The sequence below is a fragment of the Camelus ferus genome, chromosome X (assembly GCF_009834535.1).
Source record: "Camelus ferus isolate YT-003-E chromosome X, BCGSAC_Cfer_1.0, whole genome shotgun sequence".
NCBI classification, from domain to species: domain Eukaryota; kingdom Metazoa; phylum Chordata; class Mammalia; order Artiodactyla; family Camelidae; genus Camelus; species Camelus ferus.
The window spans coordinates 27,560,913-27,586,621 of record NC_045732.1 but is presented as its reverse complement, the minus strand read 5'-3'; the positions used below and the strand labels follow the sequence as shown (position 1 = coordinate 27,586,621).

Genomic DNA, 25,709 nt, shown 5'->3' with positions numbered 1-25,709 from the left:
AGACCCTCCTCCATGTCCTCTGCTGTAGTTCCTCTCTAAGTACCCAGATAATAGCATCTCATGAGTTTTTCAGATGCTAAGTAAACACCACCACCAAATGGAAGGAATAGATTAACAGTGGGTAATTTGTAACCACATAGTATTTGTAACTATACAGTTGTAATCTAAAATGGCTTTCCTCACTCTAAAGTATACATTAGCTTGATTTTAAACTGCACATATTTTTCTTAACACAAGCCCACAGACCCCCCTCCCTGAGCACCCTTTGTTCCAGGCACAAGGATGTGAAGAGTTATGGTTCATTAACTCCTGGAACAAGAGACAAACACCAGATGCCAGCCCAGTGGAGGAGGAGGACACAGTCTGACAACCTCAGGAACAGAAGGCCTGGTCACCAGATTTCCTTGACACCAATGCAACTGTATCGAAAGGAATGCAGCCCTATGTATACTCGCATTCTTATGAGAAGCACTGTTCCTTAGACATTTGCTATGTAACTCCCTACCACCTCTCTCCAAGTGGGCTCACAGTCTTGAGGCATTAGCCTGCTGTGACCCCCTTTGCCTGGCAAAGAAATAAAGCTTTTCTTTTCTACTTCACCCCAAACTCTGTCTCTGGGTTTCAATTCGGTATTGGGGTACAGAAGCTAGGGTTTTGGCAACAATACTACCTCGTTTAAATCCTGTTGATTATTACATAGTGTGGAAAGCTGAAAATGCCCCCACAAAACATATCTTAATTTTAATCCCTGAAACCTGTAAATGTTACCTTATATGGAGTAAAAGGATCTTTGTTTATGTAATAAAGTTAAGAATCTTGAGATGGGGAGATTATCCTACATTATGTAGGCCCAGTTACAAGGACCCTGAAAGAGGGAAGCAGGAGATTTCACACACACAGGAGAAGGTGGAGCAGGGAGAGACTTCAAGATGCTGGCATTGAAATTAATGTGATGTGGCCACAAGCCGAGGAATGCCAGCAGCCACCAGAAGCTGGAAAAGGCAAGGGGGAAATTCTCCCCTGGAGCCTTCAGAGAGAGCATGACTCTGCTGACACCCTGAATTCATCCCAGGGATACTGATTTCAAACTTCTGGCCTCTAGAATTGTGAGACTATACATTTCTGTTGTTTTAAGTCACCAAGTTTGTGGTAATTTGTTACAGCAGCCAAAGGAACCTAACACACATGGGAAAGACGTTCTTTTTCTGATGCCCTATTTTTCATCATCTGAAGAAACACAGGTTATCCACAAACAGAGATGGCAGAGTTATGCAAGGCCACTTGGAAAGACTACTGACTACTCATTTGTTACTATCTCTAGTAACTCAAAATAAAAGACTTTTTAAAGTAAAGATTTTATTGAACTAAATCATATATACCAAAAAATAAAGAAATCATAAGTATAGTACTCAATGAATTTTCACTAAAGTAAGAAGCAGCACCAAGAGCAATCATCGTCCATCTTCTAGTCACTAACTCTTCAAAAGTAACCACTATCCTGACTTCTAACACCCATATTCCCTTCTTTTGAAATTTACCTAAATGGAATCATACAGTATATACTCTTCTGGGTCTGTCTACTGTTGCTTAACATTTTATTCTTGGTATTCTCCTATAATGTCACAGACAGTAGTAGACTATTTATTCATGGGACCACTCTGGAAAGAAAGAAAAATAGACTCTGGGGCAGTGTTATTTGCTGTTTGATGTTTGCTGCTTTATATTTACATTCCACAAAAGTATTCCACAGAGTATTTGGATTGTTTCCATATTTAAACTACAATAAATAGCAGTGCTATGAATATTTGGGCGAAGATATGTACCTATTACTTTTGGGTGCACAGTGAGTGCCTGGGTTAAAAGTGCTACACCATGATGTATACATATTTAGAACAAAGGATTTTATAAGAATAAAAGTATAATTTTAAAATCACTCCCTTTTCATTATGCAGATATTACTCAATTATCTTTCTATTTTTTGATCTTAAAATAGGAAGTGAATTCTGAACCACCCAAGTCCTGTGATTAGATGTTCCTAGAAAAACTGGCTAAACTCTGAAATCAAAAAATCTTTTGTTTATCCTATTTTTAAAGGTCACCATAATGTAGTAAAATATTTTTAAAAGTCAGAATTAATAAAAAACTCAAATTTGGTACCTCATAATTTTGAATTTTCTTACATATGATCTTCTAGGAGGAAGAAAATCAAACCTACAAAAGTCCTTAGTAAAGGTCACCTGTTATCCCTAGAGGAGTATCTAAGGCATCTTAATAATCTTGCAACTTCTCATATAATCCAGAAGGATATAAAACTACAGTGAACTGCATGTTCTCAGAGTTGAATGGGTGCAACAAAGATGAAAATATAATTAATCCAATTGTGTGTCTTCTTGAGACACTTCCAACACTTCCAGCCAGCAGAACAATGGTGATTTTTTTCCCTTTTCAGCAGAAATAGATTCTTTTTTAAACATTCTACTTTGAATATATTTTGAAGAGTGTTTTTTTTTTTTTTTTTTTGGAATTGCCTTTTTCTCGTCTTCCCTAGGATAGTAACATTTGAGCTCTGTATAGGCATGTATAAAAGATTTTATAAAACACAAAATGTTAAAGTTACAGAGAAAAAAAAGCTAAGTTTTAGACGAGAATACTACCAGCTTGGGACTGAAACAATTGGAGGTCTAAAGGTTTACAGACTCAGAATGAAAGCACATATATATAACATCCAGCTCTGAAAATTAGGTCACGTTAACAGAACCATTTGAATGCTCACTTTGCATCTGAAAGTGCAATATTTGAGGAAATATGACTATTTTAATAGCAGGCTTCTGTCAGCAGTTATGAAAACAAGGTCTGATGCACTGAAAATAGTCTTCTTTCCTTACTGTCTTTGTCTTTCTAAACAGTCTAGATTGAGTTGGAATTTCTGTTTTCATCCTATACCTTACTTCTCCCCTAGCAGTGATCCCTAATTCAGAACTAATTCGTAAAGGTCAAACTAGAGTCTGGAAGCATCCCAAGAACCAATGATTATGCACCAATATTGTTGAATAGCTAAAGGCTACATAGTTTTTGGCCAGGCACACTGGATTCCTTTCAATAACAGATTCAGTGAAGAAAAAAAGTAAAACAGATGCATCTGTTAAATAAGAAAACCCAAACTGAAAACAAAGAACTACTGATTGTTTTCCCCACTATAAAAGTACACAGTTGAGAAAACATTATATATACTTTCCTAGTATTTGAAATGTATGAGAAATAATTCATTCCATCAATCAACATTTATTAAGGAAGGTACTCTACTAGATATTGGAGATATTGAATAAAACAGATGAAAATTTCCCACTCACGGAGCTTACATTTTAAGTGAAGGGAGACAGAAAATAAAGTAATAACACATTATGTATGGTATGTAGAAGGTAGCAAGAGCTAAGGGAGGGTGTCTCCAGTTGCAAACAGGTGACCAAGTAGTGATATATGAGAAGATATCTGAAGGCGGTGACAAGGTGAGCGGGGTTTGCAGAAGAGGGTGAGCCAGGAGGCTAGCTGGGGGAGAGCATCCAAGGCAAAGGGAACAGCTAGTGCTGGTGCTGATATGGGAAGAAGAGCATCTGGTATAGCAGAGGAACCTGTGCCCTGGAGTGGAGCAAGCAAGAGGGAGGCACTAGAGGACAAACAGCAATGAGGAACCAGACGGCTACACACAGAATCTTGAAAGCAACTGTAGGGACTTGAGATTTTATTCTTATAGAGATGAGAGGCCATTATAAGATGTTGAACAGAGAAAGCACACAGTTTGTATTTAAAGATATCACACTGGCTGACATGTTGAGAAAAAATGCTGGAAGGGAACAACAGTGAAAGAGAGATAACAGTTAGTAGAGGGGGCTTGGACCAAGCTGTAACAGCAGATGTGTTGAGAAGCAGTCAAATTCTAGGTCTATATTCAAGGCAGTATTGATAGAAATTGCTGATGGGCTGGAGCATATGAGAAAGAGGAGTCTAGAGGAATCCAAGGTTTTGGCGTGAACAGCTGGAAGGATGGAGTTACCACTGAGGAAGACTGGGAAGGGTCAAGTGTGGAAGGGAAGGTAAAGGATTTGTTTGGGGTTGGTTAAGTGTGATGTGCCTATTTAGAACAAAAGTAAAGATGTGAACTATGCAGATATATATGTGAGTCTGGAGTTTAGGGGAGAATTTCAGAGTGGTGATGAAAATTTGGGAATCATATGCATATAAATGGTATTTAAAGTCATGCTATTGGAAGAGAGCTCCAAGACAGAGTATACACAGACAAGATGTCCAAGGACTAAGTCCTGGAACCCTGAGATGTTTAGCAGCATATACTTTATCTGGAACTCATGACAAGAAGCATTCCACAAGTGGCCTCAAAGGGATTCTGGATAAAACGTCCCCTTAAAACAAAGTATTACACAGTAATATCATGCACTGAGTGGTGATTTTAACTAGACGCTTTGTAAAATTCCTTCTAAATGTTGTATGATTTTTATGACTAGAAATGAAATCTTCCTTTATCCTCACAAAATTGTAATATATAAATATTTGATATGAGTATGCATAAGTATGATTTACTTATACCTCACATATGAGGATCAGTTTGTTATTGTTCAGATAATATCCTATAGTAAAAAAAAATGCTGCTTGAATTTGAAATTTAAGCATTTGGTGGATGTTTCAACAGCCTGCCATTAGATTCATGATGATTAGTGATTTAAATATAAAAAGAATATTAACACACTGCACCAAGGAAGATATACAGAGGGCAAATAAGCATATGAAAAGATGCTCCACATGTTATCAGGGAAATGCAAATTATATGAACAATGAGATACCATTACATACCTATTAGAATGGCCCAGCACACTGATAATATCAAATGCTGGAGAGAAAGTGGAGCAACAGGAACTTTTATTCATTGCAGGTAGAAACACAAAATTGTACAGCTACTTTGGAAGACAGTTTGGTGGTTTCTTACAGAACTAAGTATATTCTTACCAATCATTCCAGCATTTGCACTCCTTAGTATGTACCCAAAGGAATTGTACACTAATGTCCACAAAAAATTCTGCATACAGATGTTTATAGCAGCCTTATTCATAACTGGCAAAACTTGGAAGCAAATAAGATATCTTTTGGTAAATGAATGGTTTAATAAACTGGTACATCCAAACAAAGGAATATTATTCAGCACTAAAAAGAAATGACTTATCAAGCCATGAAAAGACCAGTAAGAAACTTAAATGCATGTTACTAAGTGAAAGAAGCCAATGTGAAAAGTCTACATGCTATATATTTCCAACTATATGGCATTCCTGAAAGGTAAAACTACGGAGGCAATAAAAAAAATCAGTGGTTACCAGGGGTTAGGTGGGCAGGTGGGAAGAGGGATGAACAGGCAGAATACAGAGGATTTTTAGGGCAGTGAAGACACTCTGTATGATACTATAATGATGGACCTATGACATTATACATTCGTCTATACAGAAAGGATATACAACACCAAGAGTGAATCATAATGTAAACTATGAACTTTGGGTGATTATGCTGCACCAAGGTAGGTTCATCAATTGTAAAAAATGTACTGCTCTGGTAAGTGATGTTGATAATGGGGGAGGCAATGCACACATGGTGGCAGGGAGTGTATGAAAACTCACCATACCTTTCTCTTAATTTTCCTGTAAACCTAACTGCTCTCAAAAAACCAAGTCTCTTTTTAAAAGGTATTAATTAGACCCAAAGTAGCCTGTATTCTCTTTGCTAAATCCTGAGTTGATTTAACCAAGAGATGTAGGGATACTGGATGGTCTCCCTTTAATCTGATGTGGCTAGATTATTTTAAGCTATGGGAGATTTTATAAGATTGATGATTTTGATAAATTTTTTTACTAAAATTAAAATTAAAGTTATGTATGTAAAATGTTACAAAATGAGACTTTCTAAAATCTAACAATATTTAATACTACACATACATATTGATTGCAATATGACACCTTTAATTTAGACTATACGTATATTATATTTGTGTGAACGTTCCCTAAATTCTGTAAGCCCTGGGGGAAGATGTCTAATATACAAGATCCAATGTTATTCCTCCTGCATGGACTCTGATTCTTTACCTTTGGAATGTGCTTATAACATTAAAAATAATACCTTTTATCCCTACTTCTAACCTGATCATCTTTAGAATTAAATTTACCAGAGAAAACTTCTATAGGTTGTGTTATTTCCATTGTTACATACACTTCAATAGAACATCTTTTCTCTTTTTTTAGCACTCAGTTTCAAAATTACTCCAGATACATAAAATCTTAAATTGAGGAATCAAAGCTCTTTTCAAGCTATTTATGACAAACCCACAGGCAGCACAATACTCAACGGTGAAAAGCTGAAAGCCTTCCCACTAAAATCTGGAATAAGACAAGGATGCCCACTTTCACCACTTCTGTTCAACAGAGTATTGGAAGTCCTAGTCACAGCAATCAGGCAAGAAAAAGAAATAAAAGGGATGCAAATTGGAAGAGAAGAAGTAAAACCGTCCCTATAAGCAGATGAAATGATACTATATATAGAAAATCATAAAAGCTCACACAAAAACTACTAGAGCCAATAACATAATTTGGTAAGGTAGCAGGATATAAGATTAATATCCAGGAATCAGTTGCATTTCTTTTTTTTTAGTAAGTATTAAAATAGTTTATTGCTTTACAGCCAATAAAAAGAGCCCATCTTATTTACAGTACAACTAAAAATTGATCTTTAAAGATTATGTTTGAATCTTGGTACAAATGTGTGTTCTCAATTTAATGAAATAAATTATTGAGTTTCCTCTAATAAGGTTAGTTACTATATTTTTATTTTAAAAACGTAAACATGAATACTGATTGGCTTAATAAAAACTGGAAACAACCTAACTGGCCATTCACAGGGGACTGATTAAATAGAACTAACATATAGTATTTATAAAATGAGGTAGAGCAATGTTCTACATAGAAAGATCTCTAAGACTTAGTGAGTTGAATTTCTTTACACTAACAATGAAATATCAGAAAAAGAGAGTAAAGAAACCATCTCTTTTAAAATCTCATCCAGAAAAATAAAATACTTAGGAATAAATCTGACCAAGGAGGTGAAAGACTTACACATGGAGACCTACAAAACACTGATTAAGGAAATTAAAGATGACTTAAAGAAATGGAAAGATATCCCATGCTCTTGGACTGGAAGAATCAATATTGTTAAAATGGCCATACTGCCCAAGGCAATCTACAGATTTAATGTGATTCCTATCAAATTACCCACAACATTTTTCACAGAACAAGGACAAATAATCCTAAAATGTATATGGAATCACAAAAGACCCACAATTGCCAAAGCGATACTGAAGACAAAGAAAGAAGCTAGAGAAAAAACCCTCACAGATTTCAGAAAATACTACAGAGCTACAGTAATCAAAACAGCATGCTATTGGTACAAAAACAGACATGTGGATCAATGGAACAGAATAGAGAGCCCAGAAATAAATCCACAGACTTATGTTCAATTAATCTTTGACAAAGGAGACAAGAATATACAATGGAGAAAAGACAGTCTCTCTACAGCAAGTGGTGGTGGGAAAATTGGATAGCAGCATGTAAATCAATGAAGTTAGAATACTCCCTCACACTATATACAAAAATAAACTCAAAATGGCTTAAAGACTTAAACATAAGATAAGACACTATAAAACTCTTGGAATAAAAAATAGGTAAGACATTTTCTGACATAAATCTCAGCAATGTTCTCCTAGGGCAGTCTACCCAGGCAATAGAAATAAAAGCAAAAATAAATGAATGGGATCTAATTAAACTTATAAGCTTTGGCACAGCAAAGGAAACCATAAGCAAAACAAAATGACAACCTATGGAATCGGAAAAAATATTTGCAAATGTGACTGACAAAGGCTTAATTACCAGAATATATAAACAGCTCATATAACTTAATAACAAAAACAAACAACACAATCCATTAACGGGCAGAAGACCTAAACAAGCAATTCTCCAGTGAAGACATCAAATGGCCAATAGGCACATGAAAAAATGCTCAATATCACTAATTATCAGAAATGCAAATCAAAACTACAATGAGGTATCACCTCACACCAGTCAAAATGACCATCATTCAAAAGTTCACAAATGATAAATGCTGGAGAGGGTGTGGAGAAAAAGGAACTCTCCTATACTGTTGGTGGGAATGTAGTTTGGTGCAGCTGTTATGGAAAACACTATGGAGATCCCTCAAAAAACTAAAAATAGACTTACCCTATGATCCAGCAATCCCACTCCTGGGCGTATATCTGGCGGGAACTCTAATTCAAAAAGATACATGCACCCCAATGTTCACAGCAACACCACATACAATAGCCAAGACATGGGAACAACCTAAATGTTGATCAACAGGTTATTGGATAAAGAAGCTTTGGTATATTTATACAATGGAATACTAGCCAAAAAAAAAAAAAAAAGAATAAAATAATGCCATTTGCAGCAACTTGGATGGAACCTGGAGATCGTCATTCTAAGTGAATGAAGTAAGCCAGAAAGAGAAAGAAAAATACCATATGATATCACTCATATGTGGAATCTAACAAAAAGAAAAAAAGAATACATTAATGAACTCATCTACAAAACAGAAACAGACTCGCAGACATAGTAAACAATCTTATGGTTACCTAGGGGAAAGTAGGTGGAAAGCAATAAATTTGGGAGTTTGAGATTTGAAAATATTAACTACTGTATATAAAAATAGATAAAAAACAAATTTCTTCTGTATAGCACAAGGAACTATATTCAGTATCTTGTAATAACCTTTAATGAAAAAGAATATGAAAGTGAATATATGTATGTATATGTATGACTGGACCATTATGCTGTACACCAGAAACCGACACATTGTAACCAATTATACTTCTATTAAAAATAATAATAAAAATAAAATTCCCCAAACTGCAAAAAAAGCTCTATAGCTCAAGAATAGTGTTATTTAAAAATAGTATTATTAAAGAGTTGATACTTGAAGGCTATCAAACTGTACATGATGCCACTAGACAATTTCATTAAGAACTACATCTCTTTTTCTCTCAAGGAAACATGGTATCTCAATCAAATAACATGTTCTTTCCTCACTATAGCCCAGTTGAGCCACAGTTTCAAAAACATGAAAACATTTAATCCTAAAAATTCAAATAATCTATGCGAAAGAAAATTATCTGCAGATAAAATACTTTTTAAATTAGAGATTCTTCTTCATGAGAATTAAAGAGTCAAATAGCTCTATGGAAGTCCATTAATCTCATATCTTCTTGGAGGGATTTTAACAATACAAAGGTAAGTAAGTGACCATGTCTTAAAATAAGAATGAATACCTACAACAGCTAACCCAGACCCTAAGGGAGCCTAGCTAAGACGAGGTAGATTTTGGTCTAGAATGATCTTACTCATGTCTGACAGTTGGCCAGCTGTTGGCTAAGATGAGTCAGCCACATGCCTCTCATCATCTCCAGGTGGCAGGGTTTCAAGAAAACACCTGGAACCATTCAAGGTCTCCTGAGGCTTAAGCTTAGAAAAGACATAATGTCAGTTTTACCACATTCTATTCATCCAAGCAAATCACAAAGCCAGGTCACAACCAAGAGGTAGGAAAGTAAATTCCACCTCTTGAAGGGAGAAGATGAAAAGACATCGCAAATGGGTGTAGATGATGGCAGTGGGTGAAGGGGGTGGTGTCACTAAGGCTGGAGCAAGTGAGTGTGTGTTAGTATATGAGGTCACAGGGGTAGGCAGGGAGAAGATCAATAGTGGAAGTGGGGAGAGCAGCTAAGAGGCTATTGAAACAATCCAGCAGAGAAGTCAAATCATTGATTTTCAAGGAACAAACTCCCAATACACACTGCCTGACAAAAATTTCATCCTAATGAGCAAGCATCTGAAACACACTCTCAACATCTTGTATTTTCATGTTCTCATCCCTTTGTTCTTACCACCAAGCAAGGTTTAGTTTTTTTAGCATGGCAAGTTATGGAATTAAAAAAATAAACTAAGTAAAATTTGAAAGTGTAGCAATTCCTTCAATTAATTCTTACTTTACATAATATGTTCTTTAAACTTCAAAGGTACATATAAATTTGAGGTATCGTCACTGTTTTCAGAAAATCCAAAGATTCAAGTTATAAAAATTATCTACAATAAATGATTCACTAAACAATCTAGTGACAAGGAAATTAACCACTGAAAGAACAACAGAAACATAGCAAACTGTCCATAATGATGAAAGTCATAAACTTGACAGCTAGCACATGCAACAGCAACATGCTTTAATGGATGGTACTTGAACCATTTCAAGCTTTTTTTAAAAAACAGATTCACCTATCTTTTACTTTCAGTTCATTAATTATACAAGCAAATGACCTCCAGTACCTTATATATTTTTCCTTTATGGTTACAGAAGATATGTCACATTCTTAAAAAAAAAATTATAAGACAAAAAAATGTGTTGCATAACTAATCCCCAGATCCTTGAACTTTAACAGGAAAAAGGAGAAATTTTAACTTTATCCATAAACATAAGCCTGAGAATTACTCAAGCTGAAAAAAAAATGGTAAATAAGAAAGTTCTGTAATGTGCTTGCCTTTCTAGTAACCCATGTCTTTATTGTCTCAACCTTTTCTGTCTGTGATTCAGAAGCAACCTTGAGAGGTCATCAAGATCACACCAATGTTTGTCTTTAAACAGAATCATACTGTATGAAGCAAAAACAAAAATAAAAACAAACCAAGAAAAAGAGCCCTGTTTTAAAAGTTCAGTAGAACAAAATTCTGTAACTCACTTTGGAAAAACTTATCCCAATAATTCTCATCACCAAATGACTGAACTTATTCATTTTCTATCAATTTATACTTCCAAGGTTCTATTAAGGAGGGAAAGACATAAGCTTTATAATACAGTACATTTAATCCGTGATTTCACTCATTCAACATTGTGTGTGTCCACGATATGCAAAGCTCGGTATGTATGGATTAAAAATAATGTGATAATTAGGGGACAAGAGAATGGAACATTTGCTGATTGTCTGCCGTGTGTTAGACTGTGTTGTGGGTGCATTTTAATTTCTTATGGAAACCAACAGAAGTTCAGCAGTTCAGTAAATTACCCAAGGTCACAGATAATATTTTAGCAGAGCCTAGATTAGAGCACAGAATTAATTACACAATGTAACACCTATACTTTTTTCCACTATACCATATTTTTAAAAACATGTCAGACGGTTCATTAAAAAGGTAATAAAATTATTTTTACAGAATCTTTCAAATTATGTTTTTACATTCACACCATAACACATACCCCACAACTCTTGTTACTTCAGTCTAGGCTCCACACTTGCCACGACCCCTCAAATAACACAAGCATAACACATTAATCTTTGAAGTACAAAAACAGTTAAATATACAAGACTCCAAATCATGGCTAAAACCCTTTAAAATCTTTCTAATAATTGAATATCATGGGAGCAGTGACAAACCAAAGTAAGCCATTAAGATTATGCTATCAGCTGGGAAAGGTCTGTTGTCCTTGAATTTATCCTCACATTATCCACTTTCGAGTCCTACAGCCACTGCAGCTCATTGGTATGTCCAGAACTTACAATTTAGCTAAATCCCATCACTATATCATTATACATCATTTTATTTCCATATTCATAATTATCTCTACTGAAATATGTAGTCAAATTTAAAAGTGTCTAAAGTTAAGTAAATACAACTCTTTAGTAATGCTTTTAACTCTTAAGTAATCTACAAACCAATCCTAGACAAAAAACACTACACAGAAACCAATGATACCAGATTTGGCCTTTTGCCTGTCCTAGAAAAAAATATGTTTTATCTTATACACTTTAGACTTCCAGTTACTAGGTTTTATGTGATATATTCCAAAAATCACTCTCCCGGCAATTATGATGTGCACCAAAGGTGGAGAAACATGTTTTAGATGATGACTGTTAACTTAATTGTCGTTTCTTTCCTTTCTAATTTACACCAGAAATATAGAAGTTTGTGAGCATAAGGCTTTTCTCTGTTTATGAACCAAATTTAGTCAAAGTATTCTTAGCAATACTCTACAAAGATAAAAATATCTATTGTTTTACCTTGTTTATCTTCTACTAATTTTATTTTTGCATTAAAAAGCTTTTAGTATTATCTCTAAAATGTGTCTGTGTACTTTCTAACTTTAAATCTGTAATACGTAATTCTTGGTGATCAGTTTAATCTATGAGTTGGAGTTTCCTTATGCAAATTATCCTGTTAAATTATGCATTTTGGTATAGTACTTATAAGAAGTTTTCAATATCCCAGTCATAAAAGGCTTTGTGGTGAACATAATAAGTGTAAATGTATCTACTGTTAGACTATTGGAATATTAAGTACTGCATACTTTGCTGCAGTAAAAATTGGAAAAGACATTGCAGAAAGATTTATAGTTTCCCTTCAAGCTTAGGATATTAGAATATTCAAAAAGTCACATCCTGACAAACATTGATAATATTTTTCATATTATACTGAAAATTATTTTCCTCTGAAATCATCTGCCCACATTCAAGATTTAATATTCAGTATGTGTAATGTTACACTGAAGTAAATTTGTTCAGAAACAGAACTATTGCACAAGAACACACACAAAACATATTTCCATTGTAAATTCGGTTCTACATCTATTGCCATTAAGAAGTTGATTTGGGGAACATAACCTAAGGTTTCCCCACAGCTCCTATTACTACTGTTATCTGTCTCGTTCCAGCTTCCCAATGGGATCACCTCCGAAACTAAAATCACTGGAAGTTAAGAAATGGAAAAAAGAGAAGGTCCAAAGATATACTACTTCATATTCAGAGAATTAATAAAGAAGTATATATTTATGATAAAATTCATTTTAAGTGCTATTTCCCCCAACACATAAAAATAAAATCTCTAAACAGGGTATATGTGTATATATAATTCTTTAAAAGTTTTAGTTTTTAAAAAAATGTGTTTACTGGTGAAATCTGCATAAGGTCTGTATCAAGTTAATAGTACTGTACCCAAGTCAATTTCCTGGTTTTGACAGTGTATGATAGTTATATAAAATGTTATCATCAGAGGAAAACAGGTGAAGGGCACAGGGGTAACATTAGTATTTTTGCAACTTCTTTGAGTACTGTATTATTTCAAAATAATAAGCTTAAAATGTGTTTTGTGAAATTTACTCCTATATAAAATTGCTTTCACACTTTCTCTTGCTTTAAAATTCTATATCCATAAGTCTTCTTCAGATGATAAATAATCAGGTTTCCAATACCCAAAATCATTTTGGTGCAAAAAGATGTAACTAGCACTTCTTAATTTGTGTGGCATTTTTTTCCTTTTCTCTCAAAGCAACTCTCATGAGCAAGTATTTCGTAGTTTTAAACTCTACTGTATTTTTTTAAATGCCCGTTTACTTGGTGGGCCTTTTCAGATTTATTTAATGAAGGTAATTGATGTCATCATTTCTTCCTCATATTTTCCTAAGAAGTTAATTCCCGCAAGCTCTCTTCAAGTGAAACAGTTTCAATCTCAGTTTCCTTATGAAGATAAGTCATTGAAATATGCAATATAAAAAGTAAAATATTCCTCCATTTAAACAGAGGAATCATAAGTTACATAAACATACACCGACACAAAATTTGCCAGCTTTTTGTCATCATCATTATATATCAATCTTGCCTCAACTTGATGTTTAGACACGGCTTATAGCTCTCACTGTCAACATGGACTTGCTCCATATCTTGAACACTGTAGTTGTTCAGTAAAAAATTTTACACACAATTTGGTATTATCTTTAATTAAAAGTAGCTACTATTTTAGAATATTATTTCAAAATTGTTCCTGATTATTTATAAGTTGCATAACTATCTTGGATGACACTTCATAGCAATATTTTAAGTCCATCTTAATACAAATAAAATGCATTTCATTAATTTTTAATAATTAAGACAATCTTATAATGCTGTAAATATAAGAAAATATATGGGTAAATTAACTTTACTTCTAAGCGTATTTTCATTTACAGTGTATTCTGCCTACTGCTAATATATGTGCTAATATATAAGATTAAATTTTAGAATTATTAAAATTCAGTAAAATATTTCATTTATGACCTAAAATTTTCATTTCCAAAAAAATTCCACCTAATTTGTAGTCTGTTTCACTGTTTTAAAACTTAAGCACACATATAACTACACAGTGGTCACATAAAATATAGCAAGATAGAAGGAGGAACCCAAGTTCTTTTTCCTCCCCTTCATAACCAATGTGCTATCTTGGTTTATTTCAAATCTCCTGTTTAAATGCAGGATTATTTAGTAACACAGGAACTGGAAACATGAACTCCATCTGAAACAAGTGCTAACAATTTGAATCTTTTATAAATTTACTCTCAAAATGAACATGTATAGCTGAGTGTGCATGTGTCAGGGCTACCTGTCTAGCTGGGAGTTCTCCAAATAAACTTCTGGGTTGAATTCAATGTTTATTTGAGCATATAAGTAATAAATGGGTGTTCATTTGAAGCTCATGTATGTATTATTGAACATTCATCACAACTGCAGCAATTATTTAGAGTTTAGGAAAAAAATATCCTTCAAGGAGTCATTTATCACTGCCATTGTTTGGAATTGTCAGGTCACAGTAATAATAAAGAAGCAGACCAAAAAACTGAGCTGGTTTTATTAATGTTTTACAGAAAAGCACCCCCCTTTATTTCCTTTACTGAGGTCCTTCACCCAGCCTTGGTATTCGACAGTATACTGAACCATATACTCTTTCCTCAAAGGACCACATTCATTTCTCTTCTCCTCACCTTTGCTTTCTCTATTGTTTGTTTGGGGAATACTCATCCCTTTCACCTCTCATTATTTCCAGCTGTCAAAAGCTGATTTCTCATCTTTGTTCAAGTTGTTCAAATACTAGAACCCAAGGATTAGATTCTGTGTAGTGTTGTGGAAAGTACACTGAATAGGGAATTACAAGACCTAACTTCTGGCACCTCCTGTCAAAAACAATACACTCCATTGCTTACCAGATGTGCAAGCTCTCTGGGCCTCGGTTTCTAGAACTGAGGGTTTACACGAGATAGATTCTAAGACTGCTTCCAATTCTTTGAAAATGGCAGTTCTGTGATATGGTATCTATCCTTAAAATAGCTTTCTCTCTTTATTTCCACACAGTAACTAATTGTGTGGAAATAATAATTAAATTCTTCCTAGAGAGATTTCAGGGAATTTGGGTTTCTGGTGGTGAAGCAGAACTAAAAAGTGGAATCCATGAATACTGAGGATACATAATCTACATTTGGTGGTTTGATGGAGACAATAACACCTAAGAAAATACTTCATTGGTGAGAGGACATCCAAACTCAATCAAAAAGAACAGCAGTTTGCAAGCAGCAAGAGATGGGACCTCAAGAAAGGAGGTGGTGCGTGGCGTTAGTATGTGGGAGAGGGAGGAACGGCAGCGGGCAGGAGTGTTGGAGAGGGAATTAGGAAAAAAAGATTAAAAGGTGATCAAATGGATGCCTGGTAAACCAAAGGCCTAGTAATCAAAATAAGTTTAAAAAACAAAAGTGACATGAGTTTTCCATCAGCTGTAGTAGCACTCAGTGAGAGAGCAGGGCCTTGTGATTCATCAGGCATAGCCTGCCTCCCTGGGAACTATCATAACCCTGTTACGTAGGAGTGGCACCTGTAACTCTAATCAATCATTTCAGCTCTTCTCAAACTACGTTTTATTTTCTTTAAAACAAAGAAACAAGTGTTTCCGGAAAATATTTTTTAAAGTGTTTATAGGGTTATAAGTAGGCCTTTTGTTCCCACTTCATGCCCTCTGTAAAAAAGCAAGGTTGGGACTTTGAAAACAGGGAGTGTCAGGCGTCCTCCTAGCTCAGGCTTAAGACATGAAAGCAGGTTTTGAAAACTGTATCGCACAGTAAGATGTAATCACACACCAAATTTCTATTCTAATAAATAAACCTCTCTAAGTTCAGCTTGTATCTTATTAAATAAGAAAGAATTATTAACCATTCTTTAAAATCTACTTTTCCTACCCTCATCCCTATTTCCCTCTTCCTTGGTCTTTTTTTTTCCCCCAAGGAACAACCACAGGCAAAATTATTTAATTTTCCCATTACTAAGTTTGGGGTAAGATACTATCAACCAGTAAAGTAGGCAAGAGACCTAAGAAAAGGGAAAATGAGATGTAATGCCAAGTAAGCAGCCTTTGAGTCATGATAATAATAACAGCTAAGCGTGGTGGTGGTGGTGGTGGTGACTGTGGTGAGAGCAACCAGGTACTGAAGGCGTTCCATGTGGTACCAAGTTTCTTAAGGATTTAAATCCCTTACTAGAAAATCTTGAGTTTCCTTCTTGGAGATATGTGATATTGGTGAAACATCAACCTCCTTTATTTGAAGCTTTGCATCAGCTATGAAAATTAAAAATATAAAAAGAAACACGATTTATTTACCACATTGTAATACTTTGCACAGCACCATCAAACAGGCCCTTTTCTTTCTAAACCAGTTTAAATGGCCTATTTTCCTCTTAGCCCCCCAACTTCATAAAAAGAAGTGAATTAATATCTCACAATTCAAGCAAATCACTTCAATTTTATTTAGTTTTAGCTTCTATTAGTGTGTGTTTATATGTGTGGCATACACACACACATGCAAACTGGGAAGGCATTTTTTAACTTTTGAGCCTTTTGGCATACTTCCTGGAAGTCTCAGTAATGACTATAGTTACTCTTAATTGCCTTCAACACACTTACATGAATGCTACATTCAGTTGAATTATTTCCTGGATTCCCTCTAATTAATCTGATAGCAGCTGTTTTAAGGCCTGTGCTGATTAACAGTTGCAAGACAGCTAAATGCCTAGCACAAGAAAAGCTCTGTGAAGCATACGTATGTTCATCCACATAATTTTGTCTTTTAAGCATCAACGTTTCCAAGAGGATTTTCTATTTTTAGTTAACTGTATTATTTGTTTATATAACTCAAATGATTTCACCCTAATATACTGAAATATCACCTCAATGCATTTAATAAATAACCTAATAGATACAATGGGACTTAAACATTTCAAAAAATAAATATAAGAACATGTTTTAAAGATTTAAATAACACTAAAAGAAAACAACAACTGAGGAGGTATTACAGTATGTATCTGTACTAGTTTCCTTGTCCTGGTTCAGAAAATACACATGGATTAAAAAATTTAAAAATAAAATAAAGTAAAAAAAAATAAAAATAATTCTGGAAGCATGTGTATTTAAAATAAACTTTAAAAGCAGAAAATATACATGATACATTATATAAGTGACTTTACTCAAAGTAAAGTGCTACTAGGAATACTTTTAAGATCGAACTATACATACTTGATATTTTATTCCTTTGGACCACAAATGGCAATTTGATGCGTTTCAGACATATGTTCAGCTTAAATAACCACAATTGATTGGTATTTTCTGTAATTAGCAATTTTAGGCTATGTTTTGCAATTAGAAAATTAAAGATCAGCTTCTACCATTCCTCTATAAAAGCATTCAAAACACGAGATTTCTTAAGACACTGAAGGCAGACCTCATAGTTTAGCATAGTCCTCCTCTCTATCCTGGTTTTCAGCCAATCCATGTAATTCCTGCCTAATTCATATTCCTTCAGGTCACCCAGCAAATGTCCTTCTTTCCTTGAGCTGTGCTATTTCTTCATGCAGCCTGGTATAACCCATTGGAATCCTTCAAGGTAAAGCTTAAAGCAACTTCCTCAAAAAGTTGTATCAAGACTCACAAACTCCCTCACATGTCTCTCTGCAGGAAGCATAAATAAGCTATCAGGGCTGACTGTAGGCCCACGAGAGGCAGCTGAGGGTCAGCTCCAGATCACTGCAGTGGGCAAGGTTTTCAGATATCTTGATTTCCTGGAGTATTCCAGAAATTAAGAATTTAATGTGTGATATACAGAGTTTTAAATGTTGGCAACAAACAGAATATAAATTCTAAACACTTTGGAGGTCTAATAGTACACATCTGCTGACTGGCTTCTGCCTCTCAACATATTGTGGCCTCTGCCTCAAATAATCCTGAGCAGGAAGTAACCTCTACATGGTGGATTCAGCTAATCTGTACATAGACTACCTATGTACACTGTAGTACCAGGGTGTGTGTATACATCTCACTGGGGTTTGGCGTATAACAGAGTTCAGTAACTATTAACTACTAGAAAGCAGCAGCCATAGTGTAATGCTTGACAAGACAAGAACTAGAATTCAAATCCCCACTTGGCCCCTCACTAGGTGTGTGAACTTAGGCAAGATGCTTATAGTCTAAAATTTGCAGTTTACTCCTCAGAGATAATATCATAATCTACCTACTTTATAGAACGGCTATGAGGAGTAACTAAGATAAAATGTGCACAATACTTAAGAAGGGGCCTAGCACAAGTTAACACATGTTAACTACCATTATGATTATTATTATTCTTTTTTGGGGGGCGGTAATTAGGTTTATTTATGTTTTTAGAGGGAGTACTGGCAACTGAACCCAGGCCCTTGTGCATGCTAAGCATGTGCTCTACCATTTGAGCTATACCCTCCTCCACTATTCTTATTAGAAGTGTACCATATGTGCATTTTATCACATAATACACACACATCTAACAAGTTTTTTTTAATCAAATTATAAGTATGCTTTCTATTCCCACTTCATGCCCCTTTTGAGAAATCACGGCCAAGACTTCTTTAAAACACTCTCAAACATGAAAATGCTCCCCACAAATTTCCATTCCAAGAGGATGAATAAAAATAGTTATGTATTTATGTGGAAAAATGCCATAAATACATACATACATACTGACATATACAAAGCATGGATCAGTTTCAAAAACATTACACTGACCAAAAGAAGCCAGACAGAAGAGATTACCTACTGTATAATTCTATGTATATGAAGCTCAGTAACAGTCAAATTGATACTAACAGAAATCAGAAGTAGGCTACTGCTGGTATGCAGGAATTGGCTGAAAGGGGCATGAGGGGAAGATATGGAGTGAAAGAAATGTAATCTCTTGATTAGGGTGTAAGTTATAGTTAGTAAAAGTAAAAAAAAAAAACACTTACTTAAAGACATACCTTTTTTTAAGAAGAAACTTTCACCTCAATACAAGAATTTAAAAAGTAATTACTGACTAAGTATTTTCTGCATTTTCCTGAAAACACCAACTTAATAGTAACATCAATGCATTTTTAAATTATAAAATAATATTTGAACCTACAAATACAATAAGTTCTTTAATCTCATTAAATTATATAAAGGTCACAAATAGGTTTTTAAACAGGGTCTATTTCTCCTTCATTATTTGCTTATGTGAAATTTGGCGGGGCAAGGGGGAAGACCAATGGCTTTTTATGTCAATCTGCTATCACTTTTTTAAGTTATATGTTGCAGATAAACTCTATAGAATGCAGTTAAATCTTTAAAATTTTAAACGTATGATGGGGATCACCAAGAAACTCAATGACATCTTAATATACAGCAAATATAAGTGTTTGAAACTACAATGAATTGGTATTGATCTAAAGGCATACTCTGGAAATTATTTTGAATAAAAAATAAAATTATCAGACTTTCAAATGATTTTAATTCTCTAAAATACCATATAGAAGAAATAAATTATTTGTCTTCTAAATAAAGGTAACTCACTACAGTTTCCTGACATAAAACTCTATGCCAAAATATTTATGGTTTAGACTTGACTCTTCTCAAGCTCAAATAAAATTGGAAGATTTTTTTCAGATCTTCTATTTCTAGTTCATTTTTACTGAATGACAACAGATGCTTGATTTTGGAAAGAAACCATTTTCAGGACCAAATGAATAACTATATTAACAGGATTCTGAAAAGAACATTTAGACAAATTTCAAATCTTTACGTTAAAATGTACTAAGTAGGAGAAAACAATCAGCAAGTATAGTTCTTCAAATAATTAAGTCCTGAACTTTTAAAAGTATGTCAAGTATACCCTAATGTATTGGAATATTTTATAAACTGAAAGCACTAACAGATTTTTAAAATTAAGTATAAAGTGATAAAAACTGTTCAAAATATTGAATCATAAAGAAAATAAAAATACTCAAATGAGAAGCACCTCCAGAATGGTGCAATATCGACCTCTAAAAGTCTAGTCCTCTAAGAAACTAAAAAGAACACTGGAAAAGATCGCCAAAATCAACTTTTCAGACCTTTGGAAATTAACCAAAAGCTGGCAATAATGTGAAGAGTGTTTATTCAAGAAAAGTGACTGAGTCTCAGTGAGTCAGTAATGAGCTTTGTGCCATTTTAACTTTCTCTATTCCTATCCTCCTCTTCTCTATTCTGTGTTACCCTTGAAGAAACAGCAAACTAACAGCCAATGAAGGGGAAAGGCTTGAAACTGGAACTTCTCACAGAGCACCATCGCAGGAGGATTATCACTATTTAATCAGTCTTGCAGCTTCCTTAAAAAGCGCCATTCAAGGACTTCTCTTTATTTGACCTGACTCAGAATTTGCTCAGTGAGGAAAGTACTATCTTTAGAGTGTTTTGCAAAAATAATCAGCAGCAATTGCTTAATATTTCAGCTTCCTGAGGTGGAGAACCAAACGGGAAAACAAGAAGATGGCCGAAACATTTAAAAGGAATATATGGGGAGTAAGATGACCATAGGCAGCTTTGAAAAGCTATGACATGTTTCTGGGGCCATGTGCATGTAAGGGCTGTGTGCATGCCCAGAAAAGACCCAGGACAGCCTTAATCTCTCACATCTGACTGACCTTGATTTTCTGCACAAGCCAGAAGTAAAGACCCAGGCAAAACCGTCAAATGCCAAAGTGTTAAAGGTGTATTTAAACACACACAGAGAACCGCCAAGCAAAGGTTGGGAGAGCTATTGGTTCAAGGCATTTTTTGAAAGTCTGTCTGATCACTGGATAACCAATAAGCTAACCAAGCAAATACTTCAGTGGAATATTTGAAGAAATAATGGCAGAAACTTCCAAATTTGATGAAAACCATTAGCCTATATATACAATAATTTCCACAAATTCCAATTATAAAAAACTCAAAGAAAACCACACTTAGACACATTAGTAACACTGCCAAAACTCAAGGACAAAGACAGAATTTTGAAAGTAGCAAGTTTAAAACAATTATCCTATACAAAGGAGTTTCATCAGGATTAACAGCTGACTTCTCATTACAAATCAGAGGCCAGAAGATAGTAAGATGAAATAGTGCAAATGCTAAAAGTGAAAGTCAACCAAGAATTCTACATTCAGCAAAACAATCCTTCAAAAATAAAGGAAATATTAAGACATTCTCAGATAAAAACTGAAAGAGCTTGTCACTAGCAGAATTGCCCAACAAGAAATATTGTCTTTCGAGCTAAAATAAAAACAAACACACACACCAGACAGTAACTCTAATGCACATGAAGAATTAAAAAGTACCATTAAAGGTAGCTACATAGGTAAATATAATGAATAGTTTAAATGTATTTTTGCTTGTAACACTTTTCTTCACCCATCTCATTTAAAACAAAACTGCATAAAGCAGTAACTATACAACTGTGTTAATGAGCTCATCTGGTTTAATTTGTGTGACAATATAGCACAAAGAGTGGAGAAGAAAACAGCTATACTGAAGCAGTTTTGTATACAATAAAATTAAATTGACATTAATTCAAGTTAGATTGTTTTAATATGTTAGTTTTAATACATATGGCAACCACTAAGAAGATATTGCAAAATATACAGTAAAATAATAATGGAAAATAATTGAAATGTTCAAATTCCTAATATGACAAAAAATGACTGAAATTGACTCAAGAAGAAATAGAATAGCTCAACAACCAATAACAACAACAAAAGACACTGAATTAGTAACTGGAAATGTCCCACAAATAAAATCTCAGGCCCACATGCTTCACTGGTAAATTCTACCATATATTTAATGAATAATTAGCATTAATCCTTCAGAGACTATTCCAAAAAATGGAAGAGTATGGAAACGCTTCTCATCTTGTTGTGATACCCTGATTACCCTGATACCAAACCAGACTAAGACATTCCCAATAAATGTAAATTACTGATGAATATCCCTTTATAAATACAGGTGTAAATACCCTCAAGAAAATAATAAAAAATCACATCTAGCAAATTAAAAAAAAATTATACACCATTACCAATTGGGATATTTCCCAGGAAATCAAGGCTAGTTTCATATCCAAAAATCAATGTAATACATCATATTAATATAATAAAGGACCAAAATCACATGATCATCTCAATTGATAAAGAAAACAACTTTTTTAAAAACTCCAATACTCTTTTCATGATAAAAAATTCAATAGCTTAGCATTAGGAGAGTATTACTTCAACCAAATAAAGGGCACCTACAAGAAGTTCAGGACTAACATCATATTAAATGGTAAAAGACTAGATGCTTTTCCCTTGATCAGAACCAGGACAAGAATTTCCACTTTCACCATTTCTATTCAACATTGCAACATAGATTATAGCTAATGAAATTAGGCAAGAAAATGAAATAAAAGACATCCAGAATGGAAAGAAATAAGTAAAACTAACACTATTTGCAGATGACATGACTTTATATAAAGAAAACCCTAAGATATCGTCACACACAGAAAAAAAATCTATTAGAAATAATAAACAAGTTCACCAAGGGTACAGGATTCAAGTTCAATATATAAAAAAAATTTGAATTCTATACACTTGCAATGACGAATCTGAAAATGAAATTTTAAAAAACAGTCCCATTTACAATAGCATCAAAAGTAATAAAACATGTAGGAATAAAAATCACAAAAGAAGTATGATTTGGATAGTGAAAACTATAAAATACTTGCTGAAAGAAATTTTAAAAAACCTAAATAAAGGGAAAGGTATCCCATGTTCATGGATCAAAAGATAAAACATTGCCAAAATGACACTTCCCAATTTAATCTACAAATGCAAAGCAATTTTGCAAAAATTGACAAGCTGTGCCTAAAACTGATATGGAATGCAAAGGGGAAAAAATAGTGAAAACAATCTTGAGAAGGACAAAGCTCGAGGATTCACACTTGCCAATTTTCAAAACTTACTAGAAAGCTACAGTAAGCAAGAGAGTGTGATACTGGAGTGAAAACAGGCATTAAGATCAATGGGGTGGAATTAAGAGTTCTAATATAAACCTTCAGATTTACAGTTAGTTGATTTTGACAAGGGCACCAAGACAACTCAATGAGGGAAAAACTAGTCTTTTCAACAAATGGTCCAGAGACAACTGAATATTCACATGCAAAGTTGTATCCCTACCTTATATCACATATAAAAGTTAACTGCAAATGTTTCAGAGACATACAATTGGCCTTCTGTATGGGTGGGTTCCACATCTGTGGATTCAACCAACCTCAAATCAAAAATATTTTTTAAAAAATTTCCAAAAAGCAAAACAAATTTTCCACACACTGACAACTACTTACACAGCATTTACCTTGTGTCTAAAACTATTTACATAGCATTTACATTGTATTAAGTATTACAAGTAATCTAGAAATGATTTAAAGTATAAGGGAGGATGTGTATAGGTAATAAGCAAATATTATGTCATTTTATATAAGGGACTTGAGCATCTAAGAATTTTGGTATCCATGGCAGGGGGAGGTTCCTATAACCAATCTCCTGTAGATATGGAGGAACAAATATAAATATCAAACCTAAAACTATAAAACTTATAGAAAAGCATATAAAGCACAGAGATAAATCTTCAATACACTGGGTTAGGAAATGGCTTCTTACATGACACAAGAAGCACAAGCAAGAAAAAAAATAGAAAAATTGGGTATCATCAAAAATAAAACCTTATATACTTCAATGGACACCATTAAGAAAGTTAAAAACCACTCACAGATTGAGAGAAGATATTTGCAAAACACATTTCTGATAAGAGACTTCTAACCAGAATATGCAGAAACTAAAAAACTCGTGCAAGTCAACCCAATTAAAAATAGGCAAAGGATTTGAAAAGACATCTCTTCCAGAAAGAAGAGACACAAATGACCAATAAGCACATGGCAAGAGGCTAAATGATTTTATTATGCTGGAAAAGTACTATATTAAAAATTACTTGAAATGAAAACAACATTTATAACAGTAAATATTTTGTTAGCTATTACACTGTGATGGGAACTGATGTTTATAATGACTGATGTTTATATATAGGGTCTTGTTTAAAGGTGCTAGTTCACATTTTAATTTCCTTATAATAAAGGACCCTGACTGATCTCCTTCTTGTGTCAACTCATTGGTTAATGGTCTGCAATGACTAATTTGAAGTCAGTCTCTAAATTTAGTAAAATGAAACTAGGATGTACTTAAAAGTGGCAAAATGATTAGTATTAGTAAATATACAAACTAATCTAAGATCTAGTCACAGGCCAGAATAGAAGAGGAAACTGGTGAGATATATAAACACTGGAAACTCTCATGCCCTTTGCAAAATTACAGTGTCAAGAAGAAACAAGCTGTAGACATAAAGGTGTTATTACAGAAAACAATATGAGGCAGTACACAAAAAGAAAAATGTATTTTACAGGAAGATTATTAACTTTGGGAATTACTAAAACATACAACTGTTGCTTTAAAGAATTCAACTCTTAATTTAGCTAACAGAAGAGATACTAAAATGTTAATGACATTCAATATTTGTTGGAGAGCAAAACAAGCCACATCTTAATTACTTCTCTAACTTCATCTTTGCTGCCAGTACTAATAAATGAATAAAATTTTTCAACATTGATGACAGAAAAAATTAAATGTACAAATAGCTACCATATTATATAATTCCTTTTCAAAGCCACTGTAGCTGAAAGTTAAATTCAATCCTTCAAATTTCAGAAAAAAGGATCAAGATACTTGTGGGTTCTTTACATGAATCAGAAAATAAGCTAATCAAATCAGAAGAAAACCTATTTATAGCCTATATCAAAATCTCTTCCTAATTTCACATTAAATGTGTTATTTGGAAATATTCTATTTTTGGTCCCATCTGTGATGTTTTATAATGAGTGAACACTCAACTTAGTCCAATCTAGTCTTAATTAGACTAATGGATAAAAAGCCAACAAAATTTCCCACATGTATATCACTTTTTTGCTTTCAGTTTATAAACCTAGTTAATTAAGAATTAGATTAAATCTGATTTTTGTATAACATAAATATTTAGGAATTTCAGAAAGTAGAGGTTATTGAAATGAAAATACATAGCTAAATAAAATATTTATGTTCCAAATACATTTATACTGAGCACGAAAATATGGTGCATGTAAAAATCTTCTTAGAAAGTGTCCTAATTAGTGATTTTTTTCTTTAAAATTTTGCACAAATAGCAACTTCAACAGCCAAGGTAAAAACTGCCTATATTCAAACAAATTCAGTTTAATTATCCACACTGCTCTTCTCCAACATTTACACAGATAATGATTTCAGCAGATTTAGGACCACAAGTCTGCTTCCTACAATTGGGCTGCCTCTCAAACCACCTGAATAT

At 33.8% G+C, this 25,709-nt stretch overlaps 1 protein-coding gene and 1 long non-coding RNA gene across 2 annotated transcripts in view; both read right to left on the bottom strand.

Annotated features, from left to right (window-relative positions):
• The window catches only part of IL1RAPL1 (interleukin 1 receptor accessory protein like 1), a 922,977-nt gene that overhangs the window by 817,244 nt on the left and 80,024 nt on the right, over positions 1–25,709 (bottom strand). The window lies entirely within an intron of this gene.
• Positions 1,815–12,727, bottom strand: LOC116662106. Its single transcript, XR_004318089.1, has 3 exons — positions 12,718–12,727; positions 3,691–3,697; positions 1,815–1,933 (listed from the first exon to the last, which is right to left on the bottom strand). It is a non-coding gene; the product is annotated as an uncharacterized LOC116662106 (long non-coding RNA).